Consider the following 8,290-nt stretch of genomic DNA (forward strand, 5'->3'; position numbering starts at 1 on the left):
AGTGGTGAGCATATAAGACATGAGACTTGTGTGCTGTAGACAGTTGGAGATAATCCTACCAATATTTAAGAGCTTATGTGTGTGAATTTGGTGGTGATGGGTTGGGGCAGCTGTCCAGTGATTTTGAGCAAATTGGAACAACTCTAAATTAAAGGAAACATTATTATAATCCTCACTTACCAATTATACATAAGTACAACATGTTGTAGGTTCCCTGAGTTCTCGAGGTTGTATGTTTCAAACGTGGCAATATAGCTCTGATCTATTTAGCTGTTGACTTGGACGGCTCTTAGCATTCAATAAAGACCAGAGCAGCAAATCGTTGTTCAGAAATTCAGAGTTACCAGAACCCCAGCTTCCTGGACCATAAGATCAGATGGAGTCCACAATGTTAGAATATTAGTTCTGTGGAAGAGAGGTGAGTGGGCATGAAGTCTGACCTTGGTATTGCATTTGGAGCCAGTTAGTCCTTTGTGGGAGAAGCACTTAGCATGATGTTCAAGTTGGCAGAATCACCCTATCCCCCATATTAGCCCAGTGGCAGCAATGGAGATTACTCCATTAAAGACTGTTGACTAGTTGGCGTTCACTCATGACCTTGCCTTTGTTGTTATAGAATGTTTACAGTCAGATGACAGAGGCTTCCAACACTAGACTCCTTTGTCTTTCCAAGAACTATTTGATGGGAGGTAGAATGCATTACGTTTTTCTTCCAAAATGGACAATGACTCACTGACTTCTCCTGACACGCGTTCTGGTTATGAATTTGGCCATTTTGCCTGTGATGTCTCACCCTATACCATTATCTGAAGGTTGGTTGACCCTGACCTACCGACATTGAACCATTTCCTAGGCCAAGTTGTTGAATTTACTATAAAGGAGAGGGACAGCAATGGCTCTCTGACCATGATGTCTACTGGTCTTACCATATATAGTTGTTGGCTTGATAGAGATAGAATATCCAACATTGCAGGCATAGCTGAGAGGCCACTGGGGATACCTATGAAGATATTTCCCTAGAACACAGTATCATCTGAAATTAGTGTATGCTGTGGCACACGTCTCCAACAGAGAGAATGCGTGTATCTGATAAGGTGGCAAAGCACAATGACTTTATGCTACACACTTTGTGCAACCACTAGATGCTACCCTGCTCACCACCACTTGGCTGTAATCTATCTGGGGAACCTCTCACCAGCCCTGTGTATGGCTGATGGTTGCACGAGGTTGAAGAGTATTGCTTAGGGTGGAGGGCTTTGATCAGGAAGCAAAGCAGATGCCCCACTTCAGCCCTAGCGTTGACCGCTTTGGATTCCTTAGCCAAAGGAACGAGAAAGCTGGAACAGAAGTCAACTAGTCTTTCAGGTGTCACAGAATCAGGTCACCAGGACAGATAAGGCTACTGGTGCATAGTAGGGGATGTGGAAGGATGACATTCTTGCTAAGGTGTTTCTGGGCAAATATCAGGTGCAGCTGTTAAATGGATAAGTCACAGCCCTAGATGGTGCATTGACCTGGTCAAAGATGAAGATCTGGACTGTCCAACTAGGCTCCCCAGGCCAGTAAAAGTGCAATGGAAGGGAAGAAGACTCGGCAGTGGAAGAGAGGGTGATTAGAAGTGGCCCAAGGCCACTGTCACAGAGGGTGCTATAGTTCCCCCTTAAAGGAGACCAACCAGAATGAAGATGTATAGCTTACAGCAGGTAAATAGATTCTAGTGGCAATGGGTAACTCATAGGGACCACTATGAACCTTCCTGAGCCCTTTTATAATTTACAGCACTGGTCACATGGGTGCATAAAGAAGTGTTTACTTAGGGCAGTAGTTCTAAACCTCTTCAAATGACCCTTTTGCAGGGGTCACCTAAGACCTTCAGAAACACAGGTATTTACATTATAATTCATAACATTAGAAAATATGGTTATGAAGTAGCAATGGTAATAATTTTTTGGTTTGGGGTCACCACAATGTGAGTGACTGTATTAAAGGGTCACAGAAATTAGGGTGGTTGAGAACCACTGACTTAGGGGATTCTTTTTTAGGGAAACATAATGTTTAATTCACAAGGCTATAAAAGCCACAAAAATCCTTGTCTTACAATGCCACAGATCCTTTTCTCACAGTTCTCTCTCCAGCCTGAGATGGTTCTTAAGCCAGAACAGGCACTTGGTCTTCCTCTGATGGTGAACTATTTGTATAACCTTTCTGCCCGACAGGGTCTAGCATGTAGGAAGTTGTAGAAACACAATGTTTGCAGGGGTGGAAGATCTGAGACCTTAGATAATTTCTCTTAGTGGTGGAGTTTCAGATACACTCTGGCCAAGAGAAACATGGTCCAGAAAGGCTTTGCTTCTGCTCATAGCTCTCAGAGTACACTCCACACTGAGGAAAGTCAGGGCAGGAAATGAAGCAGAAGAACACCGTCAACCGGTTTGCTCCTTGTGGCTTCCTCAACCTGATTTCTTCTACAGCTCAAGTCCATCTACCCAGGCATGGTACTGTCCACAATAGTCTGCCTACAGTTCCAATCGTTAATCAATAAAATGCCTCAGAGGCCAGCCCACAGGCCAGGTAGGGGCATTCTTTCCACCCAGGTTCCCTCCTTTCAGATGACTCTAGCCTGTGTCAGGTTGACAAAGACCTAGCCTGCACAGTCTTCAAGCTAGATGAAAATGTATATGAACAAGTGCAAGCATATGCCCATTAATTCTCAAGGCTTATTCCCAAGATCTCCTCCTAAATCCTTTTTGAAGATTGAGGCCCAAGGAAATGAATTCTTGTCTAGCCATTTCCTCATTTCTCTACTCTGAGAGGATAAGCCGCATTGAACAGAGCTATTGGACCCCGTCCCTTCACGTCCTCTGCCCCGGGCCCCCACCTCTCCGGCTGGCACATCATCAGACAGACTCGTTCCCTCAAAGTCACAAAACTTGTCTTAAATTGGATTTGCTGGTGGCTTTGAGTTCTCCGTGTCCTCCCTCTTTTGTTTTTGATTTATCATTTTAATCAGCTCTAGTCAATCATTCCCTTTCTGTCTTGCTCACCATAAACACAACCCCTTGCCAAAAAAATTATGACTGTATTAAATGATTTTATTACAGTAAACTGCAGATTGTACAGTGTAAACACAGGTGCCGCTCAAACTCCACACCCTCCAGCTCTGTCCAGACTAGCTTGTTGAGGTGGAGGAGGGGAGGGAGCATGGCGGTAGGAGGGCGAGCCACCTTAGAGTGTCGGGGATCAGCAGGTTGCCCTGTTCAACCCTTATCCACAGACATGAAGTCACTGAACCTCTGGTTCCATTGGTTTCAGGCCACATACATGTCTGGTGGCAGAGCCATTCACCCCAGTCACCTGAGGCTTAAGACCCTTATGCTACCTTTCCTTCCTTCTTTCCCTTTCCTGTACTTACTTAAGGGAAATTTCATTACAGAACAACTTGGGAAGAAGTTGAATATGGCAACTTGCAACTCAGTGAGTCTCCCTCTTTTTGTACTCCTCTGAGGAGGTGGGGAGGTAACCATGCTACAGATGAAGAACAGATAGATCTTCCTGCCTCCTGAGCAGGGGACAGAAGACATGAAGATCCCTCATTCTGTAAGGTGTTGTTCTGGGGACAGAAATGGAGGAGTGCCTGGGAAACAGACATAATCAAGGGAAAGGGTTTCTAAGACTTGACCTTAGGGAAGCTCCACAGACCAGTGCCTGAAGATAGAGTGTGAGAGGGTGTCCTGGGATGTCCAGGCCTTTGTTGAAGGCTTTGAGGCCTGTGCTTCTGAAACATCTTCCCCAGTTACTGATGGAACCAGGGAGTTTGTTTTCCTGTGGCATAGTTACAGAGAGGAGTAAGAAACATCTGGGGGGTAATTTCTCCAGGAAACTAATTCCAAATATGCTTTTCCCGAATCACGGGAGAGGTATTTTCTAAGTAGGCCATTCATGTATGGCAGGGACTCGTGGAGAAGTGGGTTCTATTTGAACTTGTCACTCACTCTTTATCGGTGTGGCAAGACACCTGAGGGAAACAGGGTACAGAGGACATGGGTCTGTTTTGCCAGTTTTAGAGCTTTAATCCAGGGTTGTTGGTGCCTTGGCTTTTAGGCCATGGTGAGGCATAGCATCATGGGGACGATGTGTCATAGAGCTAAGCTGCTTGTCTCACGGCTGTCACATGAGCCCCAAGAAGACAAAGAGACCTCAAAGAAGATGCATACTTTTCAGAGGCACGCCCTCCGTCACCCATTTCCTCCAGAAAGTCCTACCACTTATAGCCCATTCAACTACAGACTGAGATGTCCACTGTGACGAGAGCTCCCTCATAATCCAATCACCTTTTTGGTCGTCCGGCTTCTAACAGTACTTCATGGAGGACTAAACTTTCAAGTCAGGAGCCTTTGCGGGGGGTGGGGGGTGTTCCACATCCAAACCATGGAGAACAGTGGACATTCGCCACTGATGGAACCCATTTACCAGCTCTTTAGGAAGTAACACATGTGCACATGCATGTGTGTGCGAGCACACACACACAGATGCACATGCACACACACTTGTGCACACAATACACATGCACACATACTTGTGCACACACGTGTGCACACACCTATGCACGCAGCTACATGCAACATGCACATGCACACATACATGTGCACACACATGCTTGCATACAGAGGCAATTGTTTTTCTTTCTGTTTTCTTTTTGTTGCACCTCAACCCCTGTAGCTAGCAGATTTAATACTCAGAAACCGGCTCCAAAGGTTCCACTTAGTTCCCCAAATTTTAATTTCTCCTTCATTTGGGTGAGTTTGAGCTGCCTGGGGAAGCTGGCTCTGCTGCGCTGGGGCTGTGTGAGAGAGGCAGGAACGCAGACCCATCTGTTGAAGATCGGAACATAAATAGCCCCCTTTAAAAATAAATCTCCACTTTTAACTCTGCAGATAAAAATATCTGAATAAAGGACAGCTCTTAATCTCTACCTTCTCCTCAGCTTGGTAGAGTGAGCATTTCTAAGTGGAGTCTTTTTCCCTTCTCCTTTTACAGGTTTCATTTTGGCTTTGATTCTAGTGAGTTTACTGACATATTACTTCATTTTAACTATATGGCTTTCCTGTCTAGTGGGAGGCATATTTCTAAGTATCATATTTATCAAAAGAGCTGTGCAAAACAAGGGCCAGAATTACTCTTTTGATGGTTCCCCCTCTAACTACAACTACAATAAATTTTGTGAGAAAGAATGCTCAACTGGGGACCTTTTATGTTAAAGCTGAGAACCAGGGTTCAGACACTGTCACTTTCAAACCTCCACCAGTTGGGCTGGTTTTTTCCTCCCTTCTTCTCCCCTCCCTGGACAGAAATCTCACATCTGGTCTCACTTGCAAGGCTGGTCCTGGGCTCCCAGGGGCTCTATATTTTCCCCCTATAACTTTAAATCAGAGCAGCATTTCAGTAAATCACAGGGACACTTATTTATTGGACATAGTTTGGGTCTCTTAAAGCATGGAGAATAAATTTAATGGAGCGTTCCGAGCGTTCTCCAATCTTTTGAGGGATTACTTGGGGAATTTGTCAACTGCACCAGGCCCAGCAGCCTGATCCAGAGAGATGGGACGGAAATGAGGGGAGAATCTTCTCGGAGGACCCAGGTGGATCCTAAATCATCCCGAGGAAGATTAATATAAGAGGCCAGTTGCCAGCAAAGTTGATAGGCAGCATTGCCGTTTATTTAATAAACTATCATTTCAGCTGGAGGGCGACTTTAATCTGAATTACACTCTGTTCTTGTCATCCACTCTTGCCAAGTAATTTATGGAATGCCATGGCATGTTCTTAACCTCAAGCAGCAGAGGAGAGAGGAGGAGAAAATGGAGTCCATGCTGAGAACAAAGAGAGATTGTGCAGGGAAACGAAGGAAGGGAACGGCCCTTGGGGGCCATGAAAACCTGGGGGTGAATGGATGCCCAAGGTGGGGAGGGACAGGCGGTCGGATGGAGAGGCTGGACGGGCGGGAATGGATGGAGATGAAGAAGATGGAGACGTGGAGAGAAGATTGGTAGAGGGTGGGTGGGTGGGGAGAGGAACTGTGTGGTTGGGTAGGAAGCTTCAGTTCTTGGGGTCTTTCAGGGGGACAAGAAGGTTATTGGTTCTGGTCTTTCTTCCATGAGGAAATTAGGTCAGGATAAGTTCGGTAGGCTTGCAGAACCTAGAGTCCTACGTGGAGTATTTTTACAGGGGAGGGAGGACGATGCAGTGTGAGTTGCTGATGGAGTTGCAACGGGGTGGGGGTGGTGGGGATGGGAGGGTGGGGGTGGGGGGTGGAAGGGTGGGGAGTGGGGTCTGGGGACAAAGGCACCTTTTGTGTCTCAGAAGTGCTGTTATTTGGGAGCAGAGCAACAACGGCATTTTGGTGAACGCTCACAGTTCTGGCTGCGACAGCTGCCAAACCCTGGCCCCAAGTCCGCCGGTCAGTAGAGCCTGATGTGTCCTCCTCCTAGTCTCGGTTAAGGGAGCATGGAGACATTCGTGGTTGCAGGACACAATCCGCAAGGTGAGCCACTGTGTGAACGGAAGCATAGAAGGATCAAGGTACTGAAGCCGTAGCTGGTCAGGGGCTTGGGGAGCACTCCTTCACTGTCAGTCCCTTCAGCTTGGCTCCCTGGATGCAGGAGAACAGGTGCTCTGCACATCATTTCTCAAGAGCATCTCTGGCACCCGGGGAAGAAGGTTCTCATCTTCAGTTTGCCTGTCTTCCAGTTCTGACCGCAAGTCAGAGGTCGCCCCCCTCCTTGGTCCCCCACCTTTTCCTATTTTGCTCAGCGAACTCAGTCCTTGTCTGGTACCTCCTGGATGGCCGCATCGAGGAAGCATGGTGAGAACCGGGGTAAGCATAGGGGCTACACAGGATGGCTGCGGAAATTACAGAGGAGGCCAAGGGGAGACAGGATGGCTCGCCCGTGGTCTCTCCTTCACTAGATTCAAAACAGAGTACAAAGTGGGACCTCTGTCTGCCCCTAGGCTTTTGTGAAAGTGGAGGTAGGCATAGATCCAGAAGAAACTATAAGAAAAGGGCTTCACTGGTCCTAGTGTATGGGACCCCGCCCTTCCAAGTGACTTCTCCCTGGCCTTGTCATTCTTCCTGTGCTTGTGACCATCAGGACCTAGCTCCATCTGGCTCCCTCCCCATCTCCTCCTATTCCTGTGTTCTGGCCTCCTTGCAAAGGCACAGGCACCCCGGAATCAAGCTACCCCCTTTACCGATCCATTTGACCCTGCAGACGCTTCAAGGTTGAGACCAGGTTTTGTTTTCTTAGAGCATCTCCCCAGCCGTCGTTCTCTCTGACAGATGTGGTCCCCACATACGTATTTCCCATTCCTTCTCTTGGTTCCTTGATCCTCCATCTGTCTTATCTCACTGGTAAGTGAGGGGCTTAGACGAATGGGCTCTAAGCTCTGCCCAGTTCTAGGACCCTACATCTCTTGCTCTCCCTCCTCAGCTTGGCTGTATGTGCCTCCGGAGAAAGGACATCATCTTTTCCTCCTGTAACATCCTACAATATTCTAGCACAGGACTGGGCCCTGACTGAGCATTCTACAAGTGATTTGTGTTGCCTGACTTATAGATGTCCTTTTCTCTTAGTAGAAGAAGTAGAGGTGGCTTAGATGCCCTGGAAGCCTGTTTCATACTAGGCCTGCAATAAAACTCTTCTGTTATTAGTAGACATGCGAGGAAAGCTACGATGTTTCTGCTTTCAGTGTGTTTGGTTAGTTCAGATAATTTGTTCAGAGAAACTTTCCCCAGCAAAGGGGGAGGGAGATGCTTTTATTAAGTGAGCATCAGGGTACTCCCCTGCAGTAAATGTATATTGTAGCCCATTAGACACGAGTGCCCTGGTAGTATAGACCCATAATCCTAGCCAGTCAGGAGGCTGAGGCAGGAGAATCTTATTAGGTTCAAATAATAAGAGGGGTGATGAGGCAGGTTCAAGGCCAGCCGGGACAACTTAGTGAGACCAAAGAAACAACGAGTGGGGATGATACAGCGTAATAGCAAGGACCTCGGTGAAGGTGAGACTATGGATCCAGTCTTCATCACAGCCAAGACAAAAACGTGTTGCCCACTTTGATTCCTATCTGAATCCCTACTTCTTGCAAGACTTGGGCAGGTCACTTGGTTTGTGAATCTTGTTAGCTCATCTCTTAAACAGTGGTCTTAAGATATAAGATATGTCCCTGTCTATCTCAGACGGTTGCTATGGGGATACAAAGACAGGCAAACATGGGACAGTGGTCTCTAAAT

General features: G+C 46.9%; 1 protein-coding gene and 1 long non-coding RNA gene across 1 annotated transcript in view; both read left to right on the plus strand.

Annotated features, from left to right (window-relative positions):
- Window positions 1-8,290, plus strand: part of Erich1 (glutamate-rich 1) — a gene marked incomplete at its 5' end in the record, with an annotated part of 52,793,804 nt that overhangs the window by 42,376,365 nt on the left and 10,409,149 nt on the right.
- The window catches only part of LOC108348412 (uncharacterized), a 28,201-nt gene continuing 26,370 nt past the window's right edge, over window positions 6,460-8,290 (plus strand). Inside the window, exon 1 of the long non-coding RNA XR_015640411.1 lies at window positions 6,460-6,541. This is a non-coding gene — a long non-coding RNA (uncharacterized LOC108348412). The remainder of the gene's footprint in view (window positions 6,542-8,290) is intronic.

The sequence above is a fragment of the Rattus norvegicus genome, chromosome 16 (assembly GCF_021556685.1).
Source record: "Rattus norvegicus strain SHRSP/BbbUtx chromosome 16, alternate assembly SHRSP_T2T, whole genome shotgun sequence".
Taxonomy (NCBI): domain Eukaryota; kingdom Metazoa; phylum Chordata; class Mammalia; order Rodentia; family Muridae; genus Rattus; species Rattus norvegicus.